The following is a 14334-nucleotide window of genomic DNA, read 5'->3' as shown; positions in this document are numbered from 1 at the left end:
CTGTCCACATCGAGGTCCTGTCCATAAAATGGCTGCTGATCATGTGACCAGGGCAATCACCTCCATGCGATGTATTCTCCATGCACTACACCTGGCATCTGCACTTGCACTGTTGGGAGTTTAGTAAGGAGCAGTGTGTTTGAATAGAGGAGACTGAGCGAAGTGTCTGGTCACATGACCCTCCGTCAGCAGCCATTTTATGGACAGAACCTCTCTCCGGACAGCACAAAACACTTGGAAAACAAGGGATATATCTTTAAGAAATATGAACATGCACAGAATATCAACAAATGCTATATTAGTAAGTGTCATATTAGTTATCTTACAAACACGTAGCCAGAAAGTGGTCAACCCCTTTAAGGATCAAACCCCTGGGTTCCTCAGTCCCCAGCAGAACGAATGAACCCATCTCTGCAGTACCTGGGCCCTGTTCATTTGAATGGGATGCGATGCAGTAGCAGGCACGGCCATGCTTATATAGATGTTGCCTTGCCCGATACTGTACTGAAGGGGCTGTGGCATAACTGACGGGGATGCACTGACTGTAAAAAAAAAAAAAGTAAAACAAAATTATAAAAATGTCAGATTTTCAAATTTTCATGTCTGTGGTACTGATGTTCATTTCGTCAAGTAAAAGCGGTATGTTTGTAACTACACTGCCTGTACAAAAAAAAGTCGCCACCAAAAAAAAATGGTCACACATTCTAATATTTCGTTGGACTCCCTTTAGCTGTGATTACGGCACGCATTCGCTGTGGCATTGTTTCGATAAGCTTCTGCAATGTCACAAGATTTATTTCCATCCAGTGTTGCATTCATTTTTCACCAAGATCTTGCATTGATGATGGTAGAGTCTGACCGCTGCGCAAAGCCTTCTCCAGCACATCCCAAAGATTCTCAATGGGGTTAAGGTCTGGACTCTATGGTGGCCAATCCATGTGTGAAAATGATGTCTCATGCTCCCTGAACCCAATCTTTCACAATTTTAGCCCGATGAATCCTTGTATTGTCATCTTGGAATATGCCCGTGCCATCAGGGAAGAACAAATCCCTTGATGGAATAACCTGGTCATTCAGTATGTTCAGGTAGTCAGCTGACCTCATTCTTGGAGCACATACTGTTGCTGAACCTAGACCTGACCAACTGCAGCAACCCCAGATCATAGCACTGCCCCCACAGGCTTGTACAGTAGGCACTAGGCATGATGGGTGCATCACTTCATCTGCCTCTCTTCTTACCCTGATGCGACCATCACTCTGGAACAGGGTAAATCTGGACTCATCAGACCACGTGATGACCTTCTTCCATTGCTCCAGAGTCCAATCTTTATGCTCCCTAGCAAATTGAAGCCCTTTTTTCTGGTTTGCCTCCCTGATTAGTGGTTTTCTTACGGCTACACAGCTGTTCAGTCCCAATCCCTTGAGTTCCCTTCGCATTGTGTATGTGGAAATGCTCTTACTTTCACTATTAAACATAGCCCTGAGTTCTACTGTTGTTTTTCTTCGATTTGATTTCACCAAACGTTTAAGATATCGCAGATCACGATCATTCAGGATTTTTTTCACGCCACATTTCTTCCTCGAATACGATGGGTCCCCACTATCCTTCCAGTTTTTAATAATGCGTCGGACAGTTCTTAACCCAATTTTAGTAGTTTCTGCAATCTCCTTAGATGTTTTCTCTGCTTGATGATTTGACCCTTCTCAAACAGACTAACATCTTTTCCACGACCACGAGATGTGTCTTTCGACATGGTTGTTTAAGAAATGAGAAGCAACTCATTGCACCAGTTGGGGTTAAATTACTTATTGCCAGTTGAAAGATAATCGCCCATGCAGTAATTATCCAATAGGAGGCTCATAACTATTTGCTTAGTTAAATCCAGGTGGTGACTTATTTTGGACAGGCAGTGTAGTTTTGTGTGTATATGTATGTATACATGTTTATCTATACAGTGGTCCCTCAAGATACAATGTCCTCAGGATACAATATTTTCCCCATACAATGGTCTTTTCTGACCCATCGTAAGTTAAAACTAGATCCAACCAACCAAGGCCACTTTTCTGGTTATGAGCTGGATTAGTTGCTAGTTGGCAGCTATTCCTGACTGTTATATGTAAGGATTTGTTTTATCTGCTTATTTTTCTTAAATCTTGAATGACATTTTGGGGCTTTGGAACCAATTACTAAACTTACAGTAGAATCGTTTCAACATACAATGGTCATTCTGGAACCAATTAATATTGGATCTTGAGGGACCAGTGTATTGTATACAGATATTGTTACATATTTTAACAAACAGCACTGTAGGAAAGGAAACGTCTTCTGCTGGTGACATTTGTACAAGGGCGAGTCCGGCTGTAGAATAGATTTTTATCAGCTTTCAGAGAAGATGCACTTTGTCCACACTTTGTCCATCAGTCAACAAGCCTTCGTACTCCGTCATTAAAAACGGTTTTAGGCTGAGCTGGGAGCCACCAACGCACCGCCGTCTTCACCGTCAATAATCCTTTTTCAGAAACGTTCCGTTTTCAGATGTCCAGATGCTTCTGTTTGTGCTCTTCCGGGAATTTTTGGGGGACCCATATCGCACCAACGTTTCGGAACCCGAGCCTGTCGTGGATTATTGCATAGGCAGAGCCATGGCTGATTTGCAGATGACTTGCCACGTAATCCACAGTCACTCCTCTGTCCGACAGAATGAGCTTATGCGCGCGCTCAACGTTGTCCTCCGTGGTGGAGGTGGACGGGCGCCCGGCTCCTTCTTCATGGCTGACGTTCGTGCGACCTTCCTTGAACTTCTCCATCCATTCATACACACTTCTTCTGGACAGAACACTTTTGCCATACTGGGCACGAAGTCTGCGATAAATATCAGCACCTGACACCCCCTCTGACCACAAAAAGCGAATCACTGCTCGCTGCTCTTCTTTGGTGCAGGTCACAAGTGGGGCAGCCATTGTTTCTCCCACCGCAGTCACAAATGAACTAGTTCAAACCCGCCCAGCGGTGACTGGGGAGATCAGGTCGGAGTAGGAGGCCTTTGTCTTTTCTGAAAGTTGATTGAAATAAATTCTGCAGCCACTGTGCGGATAATTTTTGACTCCCCCTGGTATGTCACTGTCGGCAGGGCAATCTGATTATCAAAAGGAAGCGAGCCTTCAGTGCTGTCATTTCCCCTCCCCTTTGCGTTACTTGGTAGCGTCCGTGCTCTCGCTCCGGGTCATACTATTTTTTTTTTTTTAGAGGGGGAGGCGACGAAAAGCCCGGGTCTCGCGCAGCCTGTGTGGGCACGGTATCGGAGCGCCGCAGCAGCACACTCCTCACAGAACGTGACAGGACGGGGAGGTATCTGGGCGGAAGACGTCGCTGGCTTATTAGATTTGTGCGGGTTTATTGTGTGACACCCCTCCGTGCCGAGTGTATGGTTCGGGCCTGGGTGTGGCGGATCTCGGGGCCGTGTGATACAGGCTGCAGGAGGCTGCTCCTTCTAACGGGATCCGGGGCTGAAGAGGCGGCGGGGAGCCAGGATCACCGAGGCGGAGGCCGCAGGCCAGGAGCGGGTACGTTCTCCCATTCCCCCGGGGCCCATCCGCCCGCATCGCCTCCTCCATTACACGGAGCCGTCAGCCTCCGCCTTCATGTCTGCTTCCCTGCTCTGACACCCATTATCTGCCCGTGCGCTCCCCGCTTCTTGGCTGCCATTACTCCCATCATCCTCACGACTTCCTCATTCTTCTCCCTTCCATCTCGTCCCCATTTCTGGCCTCTCATTCTCCATCTTCCTGATCCACTTCCCTCCAAAATGCTGATTCCCCCCGAGGTCCCGGATTTCCCCCCGGCTCCTCTATTAATAGCAGTTCCCTAGGATGGGCTTATGGGGGTCCCTGTCAGTGTGCCCCTCAGGTGGTGGGGTGTCCTGGATGCCATCTAGTTCACCCCCCCCCCCCCCCCCCCCCAAGGCTTGTTGGCAGCTGTTTCATTATTTTTAGGAAATGGGGCCATATGTTCTCCTTGATGCCTCCATTGATTTCTAGAATATGTATCTCTCTACAAGATGGCCTCACGCCTCATCTACACGACCATATGTATTTTGCGGTCCGCAAACCGCAGATCTGCAAAATACAGATACCAGCTGTGGGCGTCCTGTAATTTCTGCGGGCCCCAGAGTCAAAATGCCTACTATCGCCTGCAATACGGGCCAGAATAGGCCGTGTTCTATAATTTGTGCAGCAGGCGCATAAAAGTGCGAAACGCCAGAAATACCGTGTTGGCGGAAAATATGTTGGTGTGAATCTGGGTTCCATTAGATGTCCGTTTTTGGTTACTTCCTTTGTAAACTCCCAAGGGTCAAGTATATTTCTTTACTGTTAGTCAGTGGTGTCCATTGGGCTCCATTGTACCTTCGGTTAAAGGGGTTGTCCACGGATTTAAAAAAAATAGCCTAACAGCATGGCATGTGGTAAACGAAAAAATATCCGATGCTCACCTGCTAAGGCTACTTTCACACTCACGATTTGGGCGGATCCTTCATGGATCTGCAAAAAACGTATCTGTTACAATAATACAACCGGATCCATGCGGTTGTATTATCTGTAACACAGCCAAGACGGATCCGTCATAAACTCCATTGAAAGTCAATGGGGGACGGATCCGTTTTCTATTGTCAGTGAAAACAGATCCGTCCCCATTGACTTACGTTGTGTGCCAGGACGGATCCGCTTGGCTCCGCTTCGTCAGGCGGACAGCAAAACGCTGCAGGCAGGTGTCCGCCTCCAGAGCGGAATGGTGACTAAGCAGAGGCAAACATGCGTTCTGAGCGGATCCTTATCCGGTTGCTTTGAAGCTCATGCCTTCATATACGGGGCCATAACATGTGCCCTAGCACAAATTGTGCATCTGGATCATCCCCCTTCCCCACGTTGCTCAGATATGTGAGACCAAGGGGCATTGCTAGAGTCTATAGAGACTCCTCCCCTCCGTGCCACCCCCTAAAAATAAAAAAAACTTAGACCATGAACACAAATTATCACCACATAATAACTGCTAATATTGCCATACTAATACTGGATAGAAACCACTGTATAAGATCAAAACTACCACCTTCCAGTGACCATATATAGTGGTAGGTACCAGTTCTATACAAGCACTCCGTAGACTGTTTACAGTTATATCCAGTGACTGATCAGATCTTTTCTTCTCAATCTGGCCCAGACTGCTATGACGACTTCTTCCAGCCACAAGACATGTCTGCAGAGTTTAAGGGGTATTCCGGTTACATGAAATTATTCCCTACCCTCAGCAGTAGAACCCCCTATTGGATCCTTTGTGTTGCTACTGCTGGGACCTCCGCTGATCACAAAATGGGGACACTGTATGGAACGGCTGGTCGGGCATGCTTTCTATGGGAGTTCCGGAGATAAAGGAGCGCTGTACTTGGCTGCCTCTGGAGCTCCAATAGTGCGGTAGGACCCCCACTGATCTAATGGTTATCCGTTATCCTGTGGTTAGGGAATAACTTCATATAACTGGAATACCCCTTTTCTGAGACAAGAAGGCACGTGACAAATCTCGCCTTGTAGCCCTAGCCTTACACTCATACCCCCCCCCCCCCCCACCGCAAGACTAATATCCAAATTCTTGTCCCTTTTGTACCTCTTCAGCCCCCTTTGCATCAACTAAAAAAATAACAACAAAAAAAACTACTGACCTATTCGCCATTCCATGATGAGCATCTGGATTTAGTCCACTTGCTCTTTCTTACTGTCTGGGGCCTGATATAATGACTTTATAGTGCCGCCTGACGTACTTTGCGTGTTCCCGACCTCTTTAAGGCTGCTCTCGGCCAGTTGGCTGTCACTTACCAGACTAAATGTGGGGCACAGAGCCAATGCCGTCTGGTCCGCCATACTCTTCAGCTGCAGAAGATACAGTTGAAACTGGCATTTGCTTGGGGAACCGGGTGCGCCCTCTTTCCCTCCTGGTCTAGTCATGGACTCGTTAAACCCCTGGCCATACATGGACCCCCACCCGATGATGTCCATGTGCAGTAAGACATATGGACAATGTCGGTCTTAATGAGACAACGCCTTATGACATGCTGCCTTTAAGTGAGTTAACACCCATCTAGGGTCCCTGGATCCTCTTGTGATTTTTAAAGGCAACCTGTCACCTCAAAAATGCATCTACACCCGCCAGCAGTACCTCATAGTAGCCCGCAGCCTGTTAATAATCATATATTTCATCCTGTTGTCCGATGCTGCATAAGTTCAAAAAACACAGTTTTATTCTCCATCAGCGGCATAGTGCCCGCCATCTTGAAGTCAAGGGGGCAGCGGCCTCCTTGCTTCAAGTCAAGGTAACCATGCCCCCTCTTGCCTGAGAGTGACAGCCTGCAGTGCGGCTGCGATTCCCCAAGTCTCGCGCGGTGCGTTCGGTAGTAATGCGCTATCCCATCTGCTGCCGCTGTTAGCTGGGTTTTAGTGGCGCAATGTGCATGCGCGGGACTTGTGGAATCGCGGCCGCACTGCATGCTTTCACTCTCAGGCAAGAGCAGGCGGTTAGGGGGCGTGGTTACCTTGACTTGAAGCAAGGAGGCCGATGCCCCCTTGACTTTAAGATGGCCAGCCCTATGCCGCTGATGGAGAATAAAACTGTGTTTTTTGAACTTGCGCAACATCGGACAACAGGATGAAATGTATGGTTAACAGGCTGCGGACTACTATAAGGTACTGCTGGCGGGTGTAGATGCATTTTTGAGGTGATGGGTTCCCTTTAAGGCATGGTCCCACATCCCCCTTTCCTCTCCACTAGGGTTCTGGTATAGTAAGTGCGAGCACTAATCAGTTTCCATATTTCATATAGTGTTTATATGGAGCAGCTGCTCGATCGCTGGTCCACATCTATACAGTTCTTCCATACTGTCCTGTTGACACTTTGCCCAGTAGGGGACATATATGTTCAGATCAGCCATAACATTATCTTGTGACAGTGGCATCTGTCAGGTGGTGGAATCTATTGGGCAGTAAGTGTTCTTCATGTTGAGGTGCTGTAAGCGAGGTCTGAGGGACTTTGACAAGAGCCAAAGTATGATGGCTAGACAAATGAGCCAGACCTGCGGCCCTCCAGCTGTTGTAAAACTGGCTGTCCGGGAATTATGGGAGTTGTAGTTTTCCAATAGCTTGAGGGCAGCAGGTTGAGCATGCCTGAGCCAGAGCATCTCCAAAATGGCAGGTCTTGTGTGGTGGTCCTGATATGTAGTTTTTTTTTTAGATCATTCCATAGAGGAGTGACTATAGCAGGAGTTGGTGGACTTGATAGAAAGATGTCAGAGCAACCTTGCAGACCCCCGTCCACTGCTGAAAGTGCCTACAATAGGGGAAGAAGGTGGCCTGGTCTGATGAAGAAGGTTTTCTTTTACGTGAAATGATGGTCTGTGTGCATCACCTGCCCAGGATAGAGATGGCACCAGGATGCATTGTGGTATGAAGGCGGCAGATGCAGTGATGCTCTGGGCAATGGTCTACTGGAAAATTTTGGGTCCTAACATTCATGTGGATGTTACTTTGACTTGTACCACCTACCTGAACATGGCTGCAGACCAAGTATAACCTCTCCTGGCAGAGATATTCCCTAATGGCAGTGGCCTCTTTCAGCAAACATTGAGTGGTTTGAGAAGGTAACCTGAAAATTCCTCAGGTCAGTCCGATCGAGCATCTGTGGCATGTTCAGGAAAACAAGTCTATTTCATGGATGTCCCACTTGGATCTGTTGCTTATATCATGGTGTTGGGTACCTTCAGAGATCTTGCCGAGGCAGTGCATTGAGTCGAAGCTGGTTTGGAGGCATTTGGTGAACCTACACAGTAGAAGGCCTCAACAGTATTCTTCTAATTTGTGCTCTTTGCATTTCTTGTAGATGGCACACTGAGCCATTCAGGTCGTTGGGGCCATCACACCCATATACTTTGTGGATCCTTGTGGCCACTTTGCAAATTATAAAAAGATGTGGAATGCATAAGTAAGGTGTCCAGATCCGGTATTGGATGTCTGTGGTTTGCTAACCTAAATGCAGACAGTCTTGTGCATTTAAAGTGGTTCTCGGGGCTAAACAGTTTCTTCCAAATTTGAGTTGCATATATAGCCCCCTGAGAATGGCATAGTAGCGTTTCTGAATCTGTTGTAAAGTTATGTTCCTCCTTGTTTTTTCGCGGGGATGTCTCTCCCCCTCACACCCTCTGATGGGTGTATGGTTCAGTATTGGGCACTTAGCACTATTATAAGGCCTTGGAAGCAAATCCCAAGTAACTGAGGAATGAAAAAGCTGAGTCCTTAGGATGTGGCTTGTTACAGGGATTAGCACAACACCCTTCCATATACCGTACCCTGTTTTGGCACATAGACGACATATGGGGGGGCCTTTGGGATCCAGAGTAGAGCGAGTGTCAGGCAGACCTGGGCTATCCCTGTGTTACAAAAACACAAACAATTCATTTGAATGGTCTGTATATGACACTATAGTCAACCCCTTACCCAGCAGTATCCAGTGCAAGGATGTAGGTCTATCAGCCAGAACACTGGGCTGGCACTGCAGATTTATATTACATAAAATCAGTATTCATCCTGCTTGTTGATGGTTTCCACCATGCCTCTTAGGTCCATTGCACTGAGTAAAGCTAATCATGGATAGATACTTGGACTTCACTGACAACGGATATCTTCCCTTATTCAGCCTTTTAATTTTTTTTTTCTTGAATTAATGAATTGCCCTTTGAGCCAAACTTACTGTATGTCCTGGTCTATTTTCTGGACCAGTCATGCCCATTAAAGTCTATGGGCACATGTAAAAAAAACAAAAAAAAAAAACTGCACACTGGCGTCACCCACAAACAGTATTTTTTTATTTTTTTAGGCAGATGACAAACGCGCATAGGGGTCAATACAGGCATTAATTTATATGGATGCAAAACATTTTATATATTTTTTTTTTTTCCCCCCAGATGCAAATCAGCGATGTTTGTGTGAATAAGGCCTTACTGTCGCGTCAGGTGGAAGCTCAGCAGCCACCAGCCGATCTGGCGCTGTTTATCTAAGACCCTCAGACACAGGTTTTGACTTGGTTTGTTGGCGCATCCTCCAGTCCCAGAGCCTCCTACTTCTTGAAGTCTAGATTTTCTGTAATCAATAAGCATCATCCCCACTTCTATTTGTCGTCTTCTTTGATTAGTCCCTGAGCCATGAGATTGCGTCCACTTCACATGTAAGCGGTGAGGACCTCTGCTGTAGAGCTCTGCATACACGGACCTCAGGACAAAAGGGAAGTACATAGGTCACTCAGCTGTTCCTGTTGGTAATTGCAGCACTCCTTTATGTGGATACACCTGGACGCTAGTTTTTTATTTTTTTAGATTTTTATTTATTTTATTTTACTCGCTGGTCCAGCAGAACTTAAAGAAAAATCCTAGAAAGATTAAGCAAATTACTTTATTTTAATGCTCCTTCTATTATCCTTTGCCTCTGTCGGTGGGTACATCACTATACCTCTTCTAGCTGTGTAGTCTACTGCAGTCCCCCCCCCCCCCCCCCCCCCCTATGTTATGTGATCAGAATAAAATTGCTGGGGGTCTTGCGAGTACGTCTTAATCTCACCCATCCGCTGTTCCTGTGAGTCCTGTGGTGCGCACCAAATCCGAACCCAGATTCCTAGTCGATTGTGGTGCGCACCACAGTCCCGGGTTTGTTAATGAGTATATCTGTGCATGCTCCACTACTCACAGTAACAGCGCATGCTCAAGATTTTTTTTGCGAGTCCCGCGGCCATCTCATAGGGAAAAATGCAATTTACCGGCGGTAGAGAGACTGTCCCTCTGCCACAGGTAAATTACTGTGATGAACGAGTCAGGTTCATACAACTTCAGACCCTTTCACTTTTCTCCCATTTTGTTATATTGCGGCCTTGTGCTAAAAATCCCCCCCCCTCATTCTGCACTCAATACCGCACAATGAGAGTCCAAACAGAATGTTCCAAATATTAGCTAATTTATTGAAAGGGAAAATCTTGCACAGACCTTTCACTCAGGACTTGGGTGAAGCACATTTGGCAGGGATCACAGCCTCCAGTCTTCTTGGGTATGATGCTACAAGGTTTGCACACCAGGATTTGGGGATTTTCTGCTCTTGGATGAGGACCATCAGTGGACAGCCACTTTCAGATCTCTTCAGAGTTGTGCAATTCAGGGCTCTGGCTGGGCCCTGCACTTGCCACCACCAGGCTTCACTGTAGGGATGGTATTGGCCAGTGCTAAATATGACACTTGGGGCTCATGCACACAACCTCGCCGGGTTTTGCAGTCCACAAAACACGGATGCCCGGCCGTGTGCATTCCACAATTTGCGGAACAGGCGGCCCATGATAGAAATGCCTATTCTTGTCCGCAAATCGAACAAGAATAGAAAATGTTCAGTTTTTTTGCGGGGCCACAGAACGGAGCAACGGATGCGGACAGCACACAGAGTACTGCCTTCATCTTTTGCAGGCCCATTGATGTGAATGGGTCCGCATCCAAGCCACATGTGTGCATGAGCCCTTAGAATTGGGACCAGAAAGTTCAATCTTGGTTTCATCAAACCAGAGAATCTTCTTTCTCACAGTAGGAGAGTCTTTAAGGTTGCAAACTTTCATGTGGCTTCTTTCCGGCCACTCGGTGGAATGCTGCAGTGATGGTTGACCTTCTGGAAGTTTCTTCACCTCCTTGCTGCGGCAACGTCATGAACCCCGCTACCAGCAGAAGATAACTGACTGTGCAGGCGCACGTTTCCTTTCTGTGTGCACCCGCAGCCTGTGCAAGATTTGGAGTGGCTGGAGGTGGAGAGAAGAGAAAGGGAGGAGTAGCGGGGCTCACCGCTGATGTCTCCAGCATGGGAAAAGTACAACCTAATTGGCATATTTCTAAAACCATGTTTTTGGGGTAATAGTGAACATTGTTCTGGACATAAAGGTATATATGAAAATGGCTATAGCAGGGCTACAGTGTTGCATCAACACTTAGAAACTTGAGCGCCGTAAAAACAAACCCAAAAACGATGGTGAAATGACCTTTTTTTCACGCCTTAACACCCCAAAAAATTTTAAGTTACACAATGACTGTATCCTAAAATGGTGCTATTAAGGTTTTTGAAATATGCATATGAAAACGAAAAAAAAAAATTGTCGCATCCTTAAAGGGCTTCTGTCACCCCACTAAACTTTTTTTTTTTTTTTGTGTACTTACAATCCCTATCCTGCCATACATTGTTATTAATATCTTTCGTTCAGTAGATTTAGCAAAAAAACGTACTTTTATGATATGCTAATTACTTTTCTACCAGCAATTAGGGCGTCTACTTGCTGGTAGCAGCCGCAGAAAACCGCCCCCTCCTCCTGTTGATTGACAGGGCCAGCCGCGATCTCTTCCTCCGACTTGCCCTGTCAGCATTTCAAAACTCGCGTGCTTGTGTTGATTCGGCGCAGGCGCTCTGAGATAAGGAGGCTCGCCTCCTCAGCACTCCCTCAGTGCGCCTGCGCCGATGACGTCTTCTCTTTCGGTGACCCTTTAAAGAGGTTCTGCACTTTGTTTAAACTAATGATCTATCCTCTGGATAGATCATCGGCTTCTGATCGGCGGGGATCCGACACCCGATCAGCTGTTTGAGAAGGCAGCGGTGCTCCAGCAGCGCCGCGGCCTTCTCACTGTTTACCGCAGGCCCACTGCCGTCACGACTATCACTGGCCTGGGCGCGGCTAAGCGAAGTTCAAGTGAACAGAGCTTAGCCCCGCCCAGGCCATTGATACTAGCCGTGACGTCACTGGGCCAGCGGTAAACGGTGAGACGGCATCATCATTGCCCTTGATGTACCCAAGCGCCACCGCTTTCTGTGGCAAGCCCCTTTCTCACTGCATTGCCACGGTCAGGCCCTGTCAATCAAAGCAGCCATGGAGAGGCTTAATATAGTAAGGAGCGGAGCTTGGACGCAACAAGAGCAATGGTTACGCCCTCATTGCACTAAAGGCCTAATTTGCATATTAAGAAAAAGTATTATAATTTGGAAATGTCTCATGACTCAGGAAGGGAGCCTCGGATCAACAAAAGAGAAACGGTGTTGTAATCTGTCTCTATGCAAACAGCTGGATAGGAAGGTGGAGTACCAAACTACCCATCCCAATACTACTGCACCCTGTACAAAAGGGTCTAGTGAGGTGCAAAAACGTTTCTGGAACCTTTTTCTGTTTTTGCAACCGTAAAATGTGCCTCCATGTCCCCTGCGCCACCCCCCCCCCCCCCCCCCCCGCTACTTTATACTTACCTCTCCTGGCACCAGCAGTGCGCTGATATGGAGTCTGCAGGAGACGGACCGCGTCTTCTTCCCAGCATGCACTGGGAGGGACCTGACCTCACATACAGTGTTAGCCAGCGCACTGAATGTGTGCGCACAAGCCCCTGTGCAGTGCGGTGCTGAGTCGGGAGACCACGCAGCGGTGAGTGAGAGGCTTCACTTCACTCGCGCTCCCTGGTCATGTGATTTAAACGAATCCTCGATGCAGGGAAATTGCTTCGATTACATCGATGAATCGTTTCAGCCCTAGGTGTTGGGTACAGCAGGACTTGAGCTGTCACTTTGCTCCATCCTCTTCTCCTGAATGCCAGTATTGTCTGCTCTCTGGTAAAGGTGAATATCTCCTTAATGTTCACCTTCAATCAGAAGATGGCAGCCAGCATTATTGACGCTTTCATGGCTAGACAGTATTGTCGCTTCATTTTTCTCAACAGTTTGGGGAAGACTCTTCCCTGTTCCAGCGTGATTGTGCCACAATGCAGAAAGCAAGGTCCATCCAGACATGGTTTGTGTGAAGGAACCGGAGTAGCCTGCACAAAGCCCTGGCCCTAATCCCATCATACACTTTTGGGATGAATTAGAACAGCGATTGTGAGTCGAACCTTGGGGGTCATTTCTCAAAGTGGTGTAAAGTACAACTGGCTTAGTTGCCCATAGCAACCAATCAGATTCCACCTTTCATTTTGGACACCTCCTTTGGAAAAATCAAAGGATGAATCTGGTTGCTATGGGCAACTAAGCCAGTTCTACTTTACACCAGTTTGAGAAATGCCCCCCGTACGTCCAACCTCAGTGTCTGACCTCACCAATGCTCTTATGGAAGTTGCAAAAGGGGGCCAGCTCTTTATTAATACCAGTGGAATTGGACAATCCAGCAAGATCATATGAATGTGTCCGGTTGCACCGCTTGTTGTGACAAGCTGACGGATTTGGAATAAATGCGTTATGTAGCATGCACCATTTTTATACATTTGGAGCTGTTTTGCACCAGATTGGCTCCAAGATGAAGAACATGAGCCCTTGGCTCTAAGGTCATCTCTGATAAACTAGACTTTGGATTTAAAGGGCTTTTTCACCCCTGTGGGGGGCCTGCATAGGGAATCATACTTGCCCGATCCCTGCTGCTGGATTCTGGCCCCCCTTTTCCCCCCAGGCTGCTGCCGATCTGAGGTCTCCCCGCTTTAACATGTGCTTTAAGATGAGTCACGTGCCGCTGACTGGCTGCAGGGATGACCTATTTCCCACACGTCACGTAATGCAGGTCCAGCAATGCTGGATGGTCTGCCGAAGAGGCCCTCAAGAGTGAATGACTCCTTTAACTTCAGTTATAAGCCACTGTTCCTCCTAGGGATAGCTGTATTGAGGTGAGGATAACCATGCATGTGGCTCAGTAAAGTTCTGAGGCACATGGAAGCTGACAATTAAGCCATAAGGATAAATGCTGAATGTTCCAGTTGAGGAGAATGATTCAGGAATCCCCGTAAAATTCCTGCCATTGCAAAAGGTGTGAGGGGGGGCAGTTCCTAATTTTTTTTTTTTATATATTTCTTTTTTTATATACAGTAATACATTAGATAAATAGGAAAAACATCTTTAACACTGTGTGCCTTCATTTTATTTTTAATTTTATTTTGCAAAAGGTGCACCCATTATATAGCTTCTGAGGCATCACTGAAATCTTGGGATCACATTATCTTCTATGCTAGAGTCCCATAAATTGTGATGCAACATTGCCTTTAAACTTTATGGTGTACAATAATGTGGGAGATTAGGCTACTTTCACATCTGCGCTTTCAATTCCGCTATTGAGATCCGTCATAGGATCTCAATAGAGGAAGAAAACTCTTCCGTTTTGTCCCCGTTCATTGTGACGAAACGGAATGCACCAAAATGCATTCCTTTCCGTTTGGTTGCGCTCCAGAATAACGCTGCCAGCAGGTGCTGACACAATAGAAAACGGAT

The 14334-nt window shown here is 47.0% G+C and overlaps 1 protein-coding gene across 2 annotated transcripts in view; it reads left to right on the top strand.

Moving 5' to 3' along the window:
- Positions 1-3260: 3260 nt before the first annotated feature.
- GNB4 (G protein subunit beta 4) overlaps positions 3261-14334 on the top strand; it is a 38102-nt gene continuing 27028 nt past the window's right edge. For both annotated transcript variants that reach the window (XR_005778255.1, XM_040428268.1), the window contains exon 1: positions 3261-3564. The gene's annotated coding sequence lies outside the window, so the exon portion shown is untranslated. The remainder of the gene's footprint in view (positions 3565-14334) is intronic.

Source organism: Bufo bufo, chromosome 4, assembly GCF_905171765.1.
Source record: "Bufo bufo chromosome 4, aBufBuf1.1, whole genome shotgun sequence".
NCBI lineage: Eukaryota > Metazoa > Chordata > Amphibia > Anura > Bufonidae > Bufo > Bufo bufo.
This window is presented reverse-complemented; position numbering and strand designations above follow the sequence as displayed.